Source organism: Sus scrofa, chromosome 4, assembly GCF_054392235.1.
Source record: "Sus scrofa isolate SSC_HxYL_T2T_F1_AM1 chromosome 4, Sscrofa_HxYL_maternal_Yorkshire_Landrace_v2.0, whole genome shotgun sequence".
Taxonomy (NCBI): Eukaryota; Metazoa; Chordata; class Mammalia; order Artiodactyla; family Suidae; genus Sus; species Sus scrofa.
In genome coordinates, this window is record NC_139386.1 from 7,918,439 (window position 1) to 7,934,727 (window position 16,289).

A 16,289-nucleotide genomic window follows, 5' to 3' on the forward strand; every position below is an offset into this window, starting at 1 on the left:
CTTCCAGCTGGATGGAGAGAAATAAGGGGGCGAAATGGGCTGGGCTGGGCTGAGAGTAAGTCGGGTTGGTCGCAGGAGGAGCCCTCAGCCCGTGGTCCCCCTGCCTTCCTCTTGGCCCCCCGGCCCTTGGGCCCGCCTCTCTGGGCCCTGGCTTCCTCCCCTGTGATCTCACAGAGTCGCCTGGGCTTTTCCGGGCCTCCCCCCAAATGGAGAGTGTAACTGATTTGTCTTCCTGTATAGCCTGTGTTCATGAACATACTTCACACTTTTTTTTGTTTGTTTTTTAGGGCCAAACCCGCGGCATATGCATATGGAGGTTCCTAGGCTAGGGGTCTAATTGGAGCTACAGCTGCTAGCCTACACCACAGCCACAGCAATGCTGGATCCTTAACCAACTGAGCTAGGCCAGGGATTGAACCTGCAACCTCATGGTTCCTAGTCGGATTCATTTCTGCTGTGGCACAATGGGAACTTCTTCACTGTGATGTCACTCTTTGCATTTTTAAGAGTTGAGCTGGGGAGTTCCTTTTGTGGGGCTCAGCAGTAACAAACCCAATTAGTATCCATGAGGACACAGGTTCGGTCCAACCCCTGGCCTCACTCAGTGGGTTAAGGATCTGGCATTGCTGGGAGCTGAGCTGTGGTGTAGGCCGGCAGCCGCAGCTCCAATTAGACCCCTAGCCTAGCTTCCTCTAACTGGCTCTGGCTTCTTTCTTCTGGGTAAACATTCCGCCCCCATCAGGAGCTCCAAATAGCATCTGTTTATTGTCAACACCAGATGCCTTTAGACAAATTGGGCACTAAATCCTGTTGACTTTACATCTAAAATAGCTCTCGAGTCTTCCACTCCCCATCATGCCCACAGCCCTGCCTGAGCCCTGGCCCTCATCAGCCCTTGATAACTAGCCCCCTGGGGCTGACTTCTTTCTAGCATGAAGGTTAATTAGGTTGTATCACTGCCAGCAGCCTAAAGAAAACATTCTGGTTACATCAGCTAGCTTTCTCTGAGTAACAAATAGCCCCCAAACTTAGTGGTTCTAACAACAAATGTTTATTACGTCTGACACTTTGGTTAGACTGGGTATTTCTTTCGGTCTGGGCAGCCTGGCTAAGGCTCCTTGATTGCCTGTTACTGCATATTATTACCTCCTTTGTCGTGGATTAATTGACCGTGTGTGGATTTTGCTGTGAATTTTTAAATACATTCATTGTATTAAAGTCAAGGGCTATTAGAGAAAAGATCATAATCAGCTTTTACTCTTAAGTTTCTATAATGATCCGTATTATAAATATCTTTCTGGACAATTAGTATAATGGAATGGGAGTTCCCCGTGTGGCTCAGTGGTGATGTACACGACTAGTATCCACAAGGATGCACATTCAATCCCTGGCCTCGCTCAGTGGGTTGGGAGTCCGGTGTTGCCCTGAGCTGTGGTGTAGGTTACAGATGGGGCTTGGGTCCAGCATTAATGTGGCTGTGGCAGAGGCTGGCAGCTGTAGCTCCGATTTGACCCGTAGCCTGGGAACTTCCATATGCCACAGGTGTGGCTCTAAAAAGAAAAAAAAAAGTTTAATGGAATGTTGGCATTGTCACTTGATATATTAGTAAAATTGAACAGTCCATAAAAAATAAGCTAGGGGCTCAGCTGGGAAGGTTCAGATGCCTCCGTCTTCTCCCCAGGTTGTTTCTGGTCCCCCAGGGGGCCAGCTCAGGTGTGTTCATGTGGCAGCAGTGATTCCCAGCCCAGCCGCACGAGTGAGGATGCTCTTGCCTTGCCACTCGTAAGCCTTTCTTTGTGTCACGTGTGTTAGTGGCTTATTGTTCAGAAGCAAGTCACATGGCCAAGTTCAGACTCCAAGGAGAGATGGACCCCACTTGGTGGTGGGAGGGGAAGCAGAGGCACAGCACAGAGGGCCTGCTCCCAGGTGACGTGAGCCAATGGGGCTGCTTCTGCCATCAGCCCTCCCCGAGGCTCAGAGGACCTTTGGAACTTGACAGAAGGGGTGTCCTGGGGTGGTCCCTTTCTGCCACCTGCCGCCTTGGTCATCCTGGGCGAGTTTGCTCACGTCAGCCCTCCCGGACTCAGCAGCTCATCCGTGTTGGGGGGGTGACTGGTGTGGTCACGTTGGATCTCGTGAGAGGATGAGCTGAGAAAACCCATGGTCTGCATAGCGCAGGGCTTGGGACGCAGTAAGAACTCAGCCGAGGGTCCCGGATCACCATTCTCAGCTGAGGTCTTTCTCAGATGAGCCCTTTCCTGTCCAGCCCCAGCCTGGTTAATCTTAACCTTGATCTCACAGGTTGCACTTTCACATCTTCCTACTTCTTTATCTTTGTCCTTAGAGATACTTTCCCCGAGGTTTTGCAAACGGCATCTCACTTGTACCTTGATGGACGAGCAGCTAAGAATATCATGCCCTCTTCACCCTCGTTGTTGGACTGAGCTGGCTGTTTCTTCCCTGGCTCTCCCAGAGGTCGCCCCCATGCTGGCACCTGTTGCCCTGCTTTCCTTATTTGTTTTCTCCACCTGGCTGAGCTCCTGGAGGGCATGGGCTATGCCCCCCTCATGCTTCCCTCTCTGGCTCTTGGCTCCAGGTACGGAACAGAATAGGGGTTTCTTTACAGAATATAGGATGCCTTACTCATCGGGTGAGTGAGTGGAGAGGTGGGAGAGTGCGTTTTAATCATCTTGTCATCTTCAGAAGGTGGCGGGTGAACTAAATGTGTCAAAACTGTGGCTCAGTGGTAACGAACCCCACTAGTATCCAAGAGGACACGGGTTCAATTCCCGGCATCCCTCAGTGGGTTAAGGATCCAGTACTGCTGTGAACCATGGTATAGTTGCAGATGCAGCTTGGATCCTGTGTTGCTGTCACTGTGGTGTGGGCCAGCAGCTGCAGCTGTGATTAGACCCCTAGTCTGGGAACTTCCATGTGCCGAGCATGCGGCCCTAAAAAGCAACAAATAAACAAAAACAAGCCAAAAAAACCTCCTGTCTTAACTGTTTCTCCTCTTCCCTTCCAGCTGGTACCACTTTCAGATGCAACCGTTCGGACGCAGAAAAGCCGATAGGAGCAATGAGCATCTCCAGGGGCTGTGGCGAGCAGATGCTGTGACCTTGGTGACCAGGACAGCCATCTGAGGACCAGGAATGGATACCCCCTCAGCCCACTGAGGTAATGACTGACTGACTGACCCGCCGCCCTGCACCAGTGAGAGGCTGTTTTTCTGGTTTCTTCCATGGATGACGTTGGGAGGGGCAGGGCGATGCTCCTGCCTCTTGATCTCTTTGTAACTTGGCACGCTCTCCTGGGATAGTCCATCAAGAGGGAATAGCACCTTCTCCTGCAGGGAAAAATGCAGGCCTTTTAGAGTATCAAGCAACCTCTCTGTTTCTTAAAAGGAAAATCTTCTGAGCTCTCACGAAAACTGGTAAATCCTATCATGACAAGGGCCTGCCATCCCAAAGAAGGCCTGCAGTGACACTGCTGTGTCCTGGAGTGAGTGCTCAGCAGCCAACACTATGACCCACAGGACAAAGCCGGCCTGACCATGTTTTATAAATAAGGTTTTACTGGCACCCAGCCAGGCTCATCCATTAGGGTCGTCTGTGTAGCACTTGCGACAGAGAAGGTGTGGCTTCGAAGCTGAAAGTAGTTATGATCTGGTCCTTAACAGAAAAAATGTGCCAGGAGTTCCCGTTGTGGCTCAGAGGATTAAGAACCCGACTAGTATCCACGAGGATATGGGTTCGATCCCTGGCCATGCAAGTGGGTTAAGGATCCGGCATTGCTGTGAGCTGAGGTGTAGGTCGCAGAAAGACGTGGTTCGGATCCCGCGTAGCTGTGACTGTGGTGCAGGCCGGCAGCTGCAGCTCTGATTTGACCCCCTAGCCTGGGAACCTCCATATGCTGCAGGTACAGCCCTAAAAAGAAGAAGAAAGAAAAAAGAAAAAATGTGCCAGTCCCCGGTGTAGAGCTGGGCTGTCTGGTTAGTGTCTCCACTCCATGTGTGGCTGTTAAATTTAGTGAATGAGAAGGAAATGAAATTAAACATTTAGTCCTGGGTGGCACTTAGCCCTTTCCAAGTGCAAGTGGCTGGTGGGGCTGGTGGGGCTGATGGCTCCCATTTTGGACCTTGCAGACTGAGAACGTTCCCATCGTGGCCTGGGCGACCTTGACCACCCGGGGTGTCTGTCCTCACTCCTTCAGCCTCTCACTCAGAGTGGGCATAATTGTAACCCTTGAGGAAGAAGGCAGGTTTGTTGTGTGTATGTGTGTGTGCAGGTGTGTATGTGTGTGTAGCTGTTCTGTGTCATTATTGGCAAGACGTGTTTCTACCTACCTACTCATCTATAAAAATGGAATTCCTTTTTTAAAAAATCTTTTTTTATCAGAAATTCTTATTTGGGAGGTCCCATCTTGGCTCAGTGGTTAACGAACCCTATTGGGATCCATGAGGAGGCGCGTTTGATCCCTGGCCTCACTCAGTGGGTTAAGGATCTGGTGTTGCCGTGGCATAGGCTGGCAGCGATAGCTCCTATTTGACCCCTAGACCGGGAACCTCCATATGCCAAGGGTGCAGCCCTAAAAAGAAAAAAAGAAATTCTTATTTGGTTCTCCTTTGGGTTTTGTGGGGAAGGTGGCCTTTGTGTACAGCGGTTTGATGTGGGATCTCAGTTCCCTGACCAGGGATTGAACCTGGGCCACAGAGGTCAAAGTGCTCAATCCTAACAATTAGGCCACCAGGGGACTCCCCCAAAATGGAATTACTTTTAACATTTCTTTGGGCAGCCGACCTGTGGTCTCTGCATGAGTCCATGTAGAAACTAAGGTGCTTGGGTCTTGGGATTTATTTGTTTTATGTGTGCAGATAGGGAGCTGTAAATACGAGCTTCAACCCCGCTAAGGTCACAGGCAGACAGACACAGGATGGGGCCTCCTGTAAAGGGAAGAAGCAATGGCCACCGTGTTCCCCTGGGCTGAAGATAGGAGTTAGGGAGATAAGAAACAAGGAGAGGACAGGAAATGAGCTGAAGATAAGCTATCTTTGGGTTCTGGAGGAATGAGGAAGGATGAAGACCAAAGCTGATAGGGAAAGAGTCACAGGCTTACTTTCAAAGAACATGCTGAACACGGAAATGATGGTTGGGACCTAATCACATCTCAGAGCTGGGCACAGCCGGTTGCATACAGCAGACCTGTGGGGAGAGCCTTGGACTTGGCAGTAGTCCTGCCATCTTGGATGGGTCAGGACGGGGGCATAATAGGAGGTTCCACTTGTTGATTAAGCCAGCGTGCAGGGAGGAATGACAGGATGCCCAGTGGTCAGGATGGGTTCCAAGACGGAACAGAGAAAAAGTTCTAGGTGGCCAAGAGAACCTGCAACCTCATGGTTCCTAGTTGGATTCGTTTTCGCAAAGACCCCAAGTTGTGTCTTTCCAAGCTGGGCTTCCTCACTCTTGGGTGGCCCAGGGCCAGGAAAGAACAAAGGAGAAATTCAGATGATGAAAAAAGATTGATTTGCTTCCTAGACATCTAGGTCTGAAGATGGCTTCTGCCCCTCTTCTCTTGGTTGGCTTTCAAGCTCCTCACTCTTAGAGGTGTGTGTTGGGTGCGTTGGAACAGGTATTTCTAAAACAAACCTTCAAATAATGGAGTGTAATGAAGACATTAAGTAATCAGAATTAAGAATAATAAAGGTATTCATTTTTTAATTCCAAACACATCAAGAATGAGGAAAACGATGGTGGTGATTGACAGTGATAATACTGTTCATTTCTTTCCAACTTACAACATGGCAGATGCACTGTTCTGCAAGTAATAATAATGACTATTATTATAGCCTGAAATTACTGGGCACGTGCACACAATGTGCAGACCATCGTGCTAAGCCTTAAATCCGCTCTTTCTCAGTCATATGAACCCTGAGTGTTCTTTTCAATTCACAATTTTTTTCAATTATTTTGTTGTTACGTCATTGCACATTTACAGAGATGCTGAACACATAGCCAAAAAAAATCGTGGATACCTTCATCAAGGCTTCTCAAGTATTAATGTTTTGTTGTATTCCTAAAATTACAGATTTTTTTTTTTTTTTTGGTCTTTCTGTCCTTTCTAGGGCCGCACCCTCGGCATATGGAGGTTCCCAGGCTAGGGATGTAATCAGAGCTGTGGCCACCAGCCTATGCCACAGCCACGCCAGATCCGAGCCACATCTTTAACGTACACCACAGCTCATGGCACTTAACCCACTGAGCGAGGCCAGGGATCGAACCTGCAACCTCATGGTTCCTAGTTGGATTCGTTTTCGCTGCGCCATGACGAAAACTCCAACAGAATTCTTATATCCACAACACAACTGAATCAGAGACTTAACATTGATTTGTAGTTCAAGACATTAACTTTTTTTTTTTTGGCTGCACCCATGGCATATGCCTGTCTGGGAATTGAACCCGAACTTCCACTGTGATCCAAGCCCCTGCACTCGGATCCTTAACCCACTGAACCATAGTGGGAACTCTGATGTTAACTTTTTTTGGACACATTCAAGCCAGTGATTTTCCAGAATGTTCCTCAGTTTGTGTTTGTCTGATGTTGCCTTATGGTTAGGATTTTGACTTGTATGCTTCTGTAGGAATCCCACAGAACTGATGTTGGATTGTCAGGGCCTCATGCTGGGAGGCTGAGGGTCTGTCCTGGAGCTGGTGATGGTGCTTTATCATTCGGTCAAGGTGGCATGTGCCAGGTGTCTCTACCGAAAGTTACTCTTTCACCTTCGTAACCATTAAGTGTCTTAAGGGGAGCTTCTCTGAGACTTTGTATTGTAAATATCCTGTCACTCTTTAACCTATTGTCCCCTAGTTTTAGCCTCTATGGACAGTTCTTGCTTGAATCACTTTACTAGCATGGATACCAAATAGTGATTTTTCTAATCTCATCATTTCTTTTCCAGTCGTTAGTTGGTTTTCCGCTGTAAAAAAGAACTTTCTTCCTTTCACCCTTCCTTTCCTCTCTCCACCCTTTCTTTTCGTGAGTGTGGACTCGTGGACTGGAATTTTACTCAGTGGGTTTGAATCTCCTGTTATCTTTTTTTTTTTTTTTTTTTTGATATTTAAGTCATCCCAAATGTATCCAGTGGAGGCTGACTCCTGCGTCTTTTTAACATGCCTCTCTTGTTTTTTTGAGCATTCACTTGTTCGTGCAACACGATAGTCTAGCCTCATTTTGTGCTTTCCCCGCCCCAGCCTCTGAATCAGAATTTTCTCAAGGAACCCTGGCTCCTTTCTTGCAGGATGGTGTTTAGAAATACCGTCTGGTCTCAAGGGGTGTCCATTACTGCTGGGATAGCATTGCTCCCAGGCCCTCTGAGGAGACAGAGCTGGGCAGTGTGAAATTGCGCACGTGTGTGTGTGTGTGTGTGTGCATCATGTTTATAGACACATGCACACCCATCCATACATCCATCCATTCACATCACATGTGTGTGTGTGTAAATGCACATACACATCATCTCCATTATCTCTAAATCAACCTCTCTGTGTATTAAACCACCATGAGTGCACGCTGATGATGCCAGAACGTTCTTGAAATTCATGTCTGTCTAAATGATGCTGCATAATTGCTTCTCGGCCTTTTGGCCAAGATCAGGTGTAAATGATGCTGCACAGCCACCCTGTCCCCACCATCAGAGCCACCACCCGTCACATCTATAAACTGTGGATTAGGTCCTGTCCAGCCCCTTTCCTCGCTGCTCCTGCTCACAAAAGCCCAATGGCCCAAGTTCAGAGGAAGAGACAAGATTCTGAAAAGCTAATAATTCACTTGTGCAAAGGGGTGTCACTCGTGCACGTGGCAAGCTCGCAGAGAGGATGGCCTGTCTGCAGGTGACATTTGATCAGGAGGCCCGGGGAGACGGTACTGTTCCAGAAACAAAAAGAGCAAAAGGTGGGAGCAAAAAGAGCCTTTGTCCCCATGGACCTGGGGTCTCTGACTCCCACAGCAGCAAGAAAGCCAAAAGTGGGGGGTGGATGTCCACCTCCCTTGCACCCCAAGACCCGTGCTTGTGCCCTGGGTCACTGAAGGTGTCACGTGACATAGACCAGCAGGTGCAGCGATCCACGTGGCGCTGGGGGAATGGGCCTCTGAACGGGATCGCCTGTGTGCCTGCGTCACGTCGCTGCAGGGTTCGGGCGCGCGTGGCTGCTGTCCTTGCTTGCACAGACCTTGAGCAAGAGGAGGGTGTGATTAGGGAACTGGGCCTCTCTGGGGCGAGGGCGTTTCCTCCCTTGCACTGGGGCTTTCCTGGGTGAGCTGCTTAAGCACAGAGGCTTAAACAAAACATATTTGTCCCCCCAGCTCCAGGCCGGATATATGCAAAATGTGCAGTCAATAAATGTTGATTTCATTCACGCATCAACAATGAGATCTCTGTTTTGTTGTTGGTTTTTTTTTTTTGGTTTTTTTTTTTTTTGCTTTTGCTTTCTAAGGCTGTATCCACAGCATATGGAAGTTCCCAGGCTGGGGGTTGAATTGGAGCTGCACCTGCAGGTCTACCGCAGCCACAGTAACACAGGATCCGAGCTGCATCTGTGACCTGTACCAAAGCTCATGGCAATGTCAGATCCTTAACCTTCTCTGCAGGGCCAGGGATTGAACCCATCTCCTCATGGATCCTAGTCAGATTTGTGACCGCTGAACCACGACGGGAACTCTCTGAGATCTCTGTTATGTGCCAGGCACGGGACCGACTCTGGGGAGTTCCCATCCTATAGCAAAGAGCGGGGAAGGGAGGAGACTGATGGAGCAGGAAAAAATATGTATGAATGGCACTGTCGGGGGCTAGCAGGGGACCAGGGGGCAGTGTAGGTGTGGTGGTCCAGGAAGGTCACTTGGAGGAGATGTTTATGGAACCAAGTCCCACGGCTGATAAGACAGAGAGGACAAACAGTGCCGAGTGGGGGGAGCAGGGGGCTGCCAATCAAAGGCCAGGCCCAGCCGGGGACTCATTTAATCTCCACCAGGGACTCTCTAGGGGCCTGCATCCCGGACACCCAGGCCTGTTTTCTCCATGGCATCCTTTCCAGGCCTGAAGAGTCCCCGGGTCCGGGCACTGTCCCTCATACCTCCAGCATTTCCTCCAAAAAGAAAAAAAAAAAAGTGATCAGCTGGCCCGCAGACGGACGGGAGGCCAAGGCATTTTGCATAGATCTCAGCACAGCCGGCGGTCATTAGCTGTGACAGTGGACAGCAGGGGAAAGCCGGTGGGATTCCTGTGGCCAATAACCTTTAAGAAAAGAGCACTGGTTCCAGGAACAGGGGCCTGTTTCCCCGGAAGAGAGGAGGCCTGGCGCCGGCCTCCTGAATATCTGAGAGGCTGTCAGAGGGAGGAGGATGCACTTGCCCTGGGCGGCTTAGAGGCGGGAATCCAAGAGGAACGAGTGAAAGTCACCGGTTTCAGTTCACGGGGTGCTTCTTCTTCCTTCTCATCCCCCAGCTGATTCCTGCATCGTTTCATTCCTTCAGTCATTCAGCAAACAAAAGCCTGGCACTGTGCCCAGCGCTGGAGGCAAAACAGAACAAGATAAGGGCTGTGTCCTCAGGATGTTAAGAATTTAATGGGAGAAACAGACGGATGAGCTGATCCGTGGTATACACGGATCCAGTTCCCAGTTCTGTGAGGCCTGAGGCTAGTGCACTTTGGGGAGTTCTCTTTAAGGAAAAGAATGCAACAAGTTCCCGTCATGACGCAGTGGAAATGAATCCAATGAAGAACCATGAGGTTGCGGGTTCGATCCCTGGCCTCGCTCAGTGGGTTAAGGACCCGGTGTTGCCGTGAGCTGTGGTGTAGGTCAGAGACGCAGCTTGGATCCCATGTTGCTGTGGTTGTGGTGTAGGCCGGCGGCTACGGCTCCCATTAGACCCCTAACCTGGGAACCTCCGTATGCCACAACTGCAGCCCTAAAAAGACCAAAAAAAAAAAAAAAAAAAAAAAAGAATGCAAGGTTGGGCACTTAACATACAAACCCTAGACAAGTGGGTTGCCGCCGTGGGGCCCTGGAGCTTAAGCTTCCTTGGCGTGGCCCAGGCCCCCTCTGCGGTGGGGGAAAGTGCTTGTTGTCACTGTACCTGGAGCCACCGGGCTGGCTGGGCATGAGGGTTTGTTCCCTGCAGGAGGCTGGACAAACACTTGGCAGAAAGGCGGGCAGTGGGAATTCTGGTGTCCCTGTAGTAGGGTGGCCTTATCTTCTGGGTCGTCTGAGCTCTTGTTCTTGGACAAGTGCTGCTGGGGTTTTCTTTTTTCTTTTTTTTCCTCTAACTTTTTAAAACTCTTTCAAAAACTCACGTATGGTTGATTTACAGTGTTGTGTCAATTTCTGCTGGACAGCACAGTGACCCAGTTATACTTTCACATATTTGCTTTTTCTCATATCATCCTCCATTGTGTTCTAACCCAAGAGCCTGGACACAGGTCCCTGTGCTGTACAGTAGGACCTCATGGCTTATCCATGGTACATGTAATAGTTTGCTAGTAGCATCCATGTGGCTGCAAATGGAATTATTCCTCTTTTTTATGGCTGTGTAGTATTCCATTGTGTATATGTACCACATCTTCTTAATCCAATCATCTGTTGATGAACATTTAGGTTGCTTCCATGTCTTGGCTATTGTGAACAGTGAGTGCAGTGAGAATTGGGGTGCAAGTATGTCTTTGAATTGTAGTTTTGTCCGGATCTATGCCTAGGAGTGGGGTTTCTGGATCATATGGTAGTTCTATATTTAGTTTTCTGAGCAGTCTCCATACTGTTTTCCAGGGAGGTTGCACTAATTTACATTCCCACCAGCAGCGTAGGGAGGCTTCCTTTTCTCCACACCCTCTTTGCTGCTGGGATTTTCAAAGGCGCTTCCCTTACGGTTCTGCAGGCTGACCTTCTGAGACCTACTTCTGAGACTGTGTTTTAGGAAACTGCCTGGACTTTCAGAGTGTAAGTGTTGGTGGAGTGTCTGTGCGCACACGCAGAGGGCTGACAGGGGCCACCCACCCTTCTGAGAGCCCCCAAGACCCACAGCTTTGACCCCACCACCACTCTGAGAGCCGGCTGCTGTGATTCTCCCTGTTTTACTGATGATGGAACACAGAGAGGTTAAGTGACTTACTCACAGATGCACAGCTAATAAATAGCAAGCTGCATGCTGGAAACACCCCCAGTGGCCAGTATTGGCGAACAGCTAAAGTACAACCACGGATGGGATCTTACCTGTTTGATGAATGCGAAGAGGTCTTACTGGCACGTTGAGATGCTTTGATTAAGTGTAAAGGTGGACTACAGAGGTAGTTAGAACTATCCACAATAACTAAAAGCTAATAGTGCTCGAACCCTCTCCCAGCCTTTGTACCCTCTGGGGATGCTTCTCATGGCTCGTGTGTTCATACTTCCATTCAGTGGGCTTTAACTGAGTCCCTGTTATGTGCCTGGTGCAGGGCATATGGCTGTGACAAACTCAGACGTGCTTTCTGCTGTTATGCAGCTTTGTTGACTTGCAGGCTTCCGGCTGTGCCTCTGTCCCTGCTTTCTCCCTCCATGTCACCCCAGATGTACCTTCCCGGGGCCCTCATGGACCCCCAGCCCTCAGACCCAGCCCCTCCCTGCAGGGGCTTGTCCCTCAACTGGAGCATGGGTCAGGCCCTCACAGGCCTCATGCCAGGTGTCAGCAGGTGTAGCTCCTACCTTATCATCTTCCAGAAGGGTCAGGCTCCTGGCAGCTGCAGGGATTGCCCTGCTCCCTGGACGTCCAAAGAGCCAGCCCTGATGGACATCTGGGCTGGAAGGAAGGAAGCAAGGGCCCTGGATTCCTAAGAACAAGCTTCCAGACGGTTCTCTGCTTGCCAGCTGTTCTTTTTTAACCCACCGAGCTTTGTTCTCTTGATAAACGGGGCCAGTCTCATCCAGCAGGAAAGACGGACCCCTTTGGAACCTGAGCTCTCTCTGGTTCAAGGTCCCAGCAGGGGACCCGCCTGGCGGGCACCTGCGTCTGCCTCTCTCCAGCTCTTGGGCGGGAATTTTGCTTTTCTGCGACTCAGCTTCTCCTTCTATAAGAAAGGAGAAAAATCACAGGACCCTTTGGGAGGGATGCTGAGGATTAAATGAGATAATGATTCAGGAAGCTGGGCACGGTGTCTGGCCCACAGCACGTGCCGGGTACGGTACAGCCAAGTTCTTGTGTTATCACCGTATTATAGCTGAGCTGCTCTGGTGGCACGTGGGTGAGCGGCGAGGGTGGCTGAGAAGGGGTCTGGCTCCAGCAAAGACCTTTCTTCCGGGCAAGGATGGACATTGCAGGGGTGGCTTCTGTGGCCGGGCCCAGAGGCCTTAACGATGCTGGAGTCACAGGAAGAGGGAAAATCCACCCAGAGCGTGGACGTCTGCTCTGTGCTTTCCAGGAGCCAAGTCCACAGCCTGAGACATCCTTAGAAGAGTAGTTTGTACTCAAGTTGGGTCCAGCCGATAAGCGTTTGGACACTTACCAATAATAACCTTTTTGTTCCCAAGGCATCCGATTGTGCCTTTCCTGCTTTCAGTGACTGTGCCATTTCAGGCCCCGGGACAGAGTCCAGTTCCGTAGCAGGACAGCCAGGGCCATCACCACCTGGGCCCTGCCAAGATCCCTGGCCTTACTACTGCTCCCTGGCCCTGGTGGTTCTTGCTGTGATTGCAGAATGCCTCTCAGCAACCCCTGTCAGGGAACTTTGGAAAAAACCCGAAGTTTATCACTTGTAAGCTCTGGAGGCACATGGCATGGCTGGGGCCATGCAGGAAGGTGGTTGTGGGGGGGGGGGGTTTGGCATACACAGAGCTGGGGTTCTGCCTTGATTGGGATCGAGGCGGCATCCCCCGTGTTTTGCAGAATCACTCTATTGGCAAATTTAAAATAGAGGAGTGAGAATTACAGCATGGGAAGGGTAAGGCGAGGCCACCCATAAGGTCAGTTGTCTAGATCCCTCAGGGCTTTTGAGAATAGGGAAGTGAATGGGTGGGGCCACCTGACTGTTTCTCAAGTTTGTAGCTGTAGTGATGTGTTTATTCAAGAAGAACAATCATCTTTGAAATAGATGCTTAATGTGAAAAGCTTCATGTCAGCCACTTATTTTACCACCAAAAAAGCTAACTGGTAAACATTTACGCACAGATGCACAGATACAGATGTTTGGCTTTAGATGGGGACGTAGATAGGGCTGCCTGCTTTGTTCTCATTACCCTAAATAACATTCCCTCTAAATGAAGTCACTTCCCTGTGTCCATCGTCCTTCCTGCAAAACTCAACTCAAGCACCATCTCTTCGCATCCTCTGCCACCCCTCCTCCTTCCAAATGTCCCCAAACACCCATGCGTGTCTGACTCTCATCACACTGACCCCACTCCGGTGCCTGGCTTTGGAGCGTGTCCCTGTTCGCTGTCGGCCCGGGAGCTCCACGGAGAACAGGAGCGCGTGATGCATCTTCACGGGGCCGTACGGAGAACCCACCTGTGCCAGGTGCATCTCTGCATCTCCAGGGCCGAGAACGGGCATCTGAAAGCTGGCACAGTTTGCCCACTTGTCTCAGCCCCCAGAGCCAGCCCTGGCTATTGGTGTTGGTTTGGTAAACACGAGGTCCAGCCACCTGACTGCTCTGCTGGGCTGGACGCGGGCCTGGGCCACCTCGGGGCTTATTTCTATCTTCCCCTCCTCTGGCATCACCCTGCCTGCCCCACTTCCACGGACCTCTGCCTCCAGCTTTTGGAGAGCCGGAGGTGGGGGAGCCTGTGTCTGTGGGCTCATGGTCCTTACGGGCCGGCCACCTTCTCTGTGTTGCCCACAGCTCGGTCACCCCGGGTGCTTGCAGAACCTTTGCTGTTTATAGATCCGCACGCCTTGGCCTCTGTGAAGCAGGCACGTCCTGCCAGAAGGGCCCACCGACCTCTCGGATCAGGATAATGAGGCAGAGGAAGAAGGACGTGGGAGGGAACCAAGGCCAGCCTGTCTGAGAGCCGCTTGGGCCAGCGTGTCCTGTGCACTGTGTCAGGGGCTGCGCAGGCGAGAGACGCCACCAGGGGCTCAAGGACCTTCACATAGACACTCAGTCTCAGCCACTGAACATACCCTCCGTGCTGGGGGGATAGGGCCTCAGAAAAGGGGGAGGAAGGGAAGGTCTTTGGGGCAGGGGAGGGGGATAAGCTCCTTTTAGAGGCTGAGTGTGTGGAACTGGCTCCCTGAACTGTGAAACCAAGGCAGATGGACGGTCACTTAACCAGAACCTCTTGGAGGGCAGAGGCCCTCTCCTTCCCCACTTGAGTCCTTGGTCCCTGCGTCAAGGAGGGGCCACGTGGTGAGTGAACATCTGTCCTGAACAATTGTCAGACCGTACGCCTGTCGAAGGTCCTGGCAGGTGGCGGTACCGCAGGACTTGGCGTCTCCGTTTCTGCATGTCTGTGTGTATCTCCCCGCGCCACCACCAGCCTCAGCAGCAGCAGCAGCGCTGCACTGAACATCTTTAAGCTTTTGGCATTTTTCTTCCTGTGAACTCTGTCCTTGTGGTAAGTTCCCAGGAGAGAGATCCTGAGGATGTTTTTAGGGTTCTTGCCACCTGCTCGTAATTGTGACGTTGTCCTGGGATAAAGGGAGGAAGGCGGATGGGGACAGGAGCTGGAGGACGATTCCCGCTGGGACTGCGAGAGGGACCAGGGCCAAGGCCAGAGGCAGCAGCGGTGGGATCTTGTGATGGCCAGCGGATCTGCTCTCGGCTGGGCCCAGTGTCGCCCACCCCCGTGCACACACACACACTTAGGGAGAGGCGTGTTGGCTGTCACAGCATCTGGGGAGTCTCCTGGCATTTTGTAGGGAGGGGCCAGGGATGCTGTACACCTGCGGCGTGGCCAGCCCTGCCCTGGGTAGGAAGGCTGGTCTAGTCCAAATTGCCAGAGACCCTGAGGGAGATTTGGCATCAAGCAGCAAGGCAGCAGTACTAAACTTTTTGGTTTTCAAGGCCGCATTACACTCTTGACATTACTGATGGCACTGAAGAGCTTTTGTGTCTATTATCTTTTAACGTGTATCATGTGAGTTACTAAAAATTGAGAAATTCTTTTTTTTTCTGCCAGGGCCACATCTGCAGCATGCGGAAATTCCCAGGCTGGGGGTTGACTCATAGCTGCAGCTGCCAGCCTACAGCACAGCCTCAGCAACAGCAGATCCGAGCCACATCTGCGACCTACACTGCAGCTTGCAGCAAGGCCAGAGATCAGACCCTCATTCTCATGGTTTTTAACCCGCAGAGCCACAGTGGGAACTCCTTTATATGTTATACAAGTTCGATCCCTGGCCTCCCTCAGTGGGCTAAGGATCCAGCATTGGGTCAGGCTGTGGCGTAGGTTGCAGATGCAGCTCGGATCTCGTGTGGCCCTGGCTGTGGTGTGGGCTGGAAGCTGCAGCTCCGATTTGACCCTTAGCCTGGGAACTTCCATATGCCGTGGGTGTGATGGTAAAAAGAAAAGGGGAATAAATAAAAATAACAATAAATTCATTGCATAATAACGTAAGTATAGTGAAAAATAGCTACTTTCCCAAACAAAAAAGAAAAGCAGTAAACGTAGTATTGTTTTACTCATCCCCTCACCTCTGGCCTGAGAGTGAGCATGGGAAAGCAAATGATGTCTTGCTATTACTGTGAAAATGGTTTTGGTGTCACAGACCCCCTGGCAGGGCCTCAGTGACCCCTGGGAGGGGGGCGTCCCTGGAACATAATTTCTGAAGCACAAGTGCAAGGTTAAGATTATGACTTTTGAAGCAGGCTGCCCGTGGGGGAAGCGGAGGTCAAGTGCAGGTTCACCTGCATCCAGGCGGGTGACCCTAGGCAAGATAGGTAACTTTCCCGTGCCTCACTTCCATCCTCTGTAAAATGGGATAACAGTACCTGCTTCACAGGATTATTGGGAATTAAACAAGCTAATATGCATAACGCTCTTGGAGAACAGTGTTGTCTGGTACATATTAAATGCTGTGTAAATTTTATATCAATAAGTACGTATCGGAGTTGCTGCCGTGGCTCAGTGGTTAACGAACCCAACTAGTATCCATGAGGACACAGGTTCCATCCCTGGCCTTGTTCAGTGGGTTAAGGATCTGGCATTCCTGTGCACTGTGGTGTAGGTCACAGATGTGGCTTGGATCCTGTGTTGCTGTGGTTGTGGTGTAGGTCTGTAGCTACAGCTCTGATTTGACCCCGAGCCTGGGAGCTTCCATATGCAGCAGGT

The 16,289-nt window shown here is 50.7% G+C and overlaps 1 protein-coding gene across 6 annotated transcripts in view; it reads left to right on the forward strand.

The window, feature by feature from the left end:
• Positions 1 to 16,289, forward strand: part of ST3GAL1 (ST3 beta-galactoside alpha-2,3-sialyltransferase 1) — a 94,557-nt gene that overhangs the window by 17,674 nt on the left and 60,594 nt on the right. For all 6 annotated transcript variants that reach the window (XM_013996463.3, XM_085020925.1, XM_085020927.1 and 3 more), the window contains exon 2: positions 3,026 to 3,177. The gene's annotated coding sequence lies outside the window, so the exon portion shown is untranslated. The remainder of the gene's footprint in view (positions 1 to 3,025; positions 3,178 to 16,289) is intronic.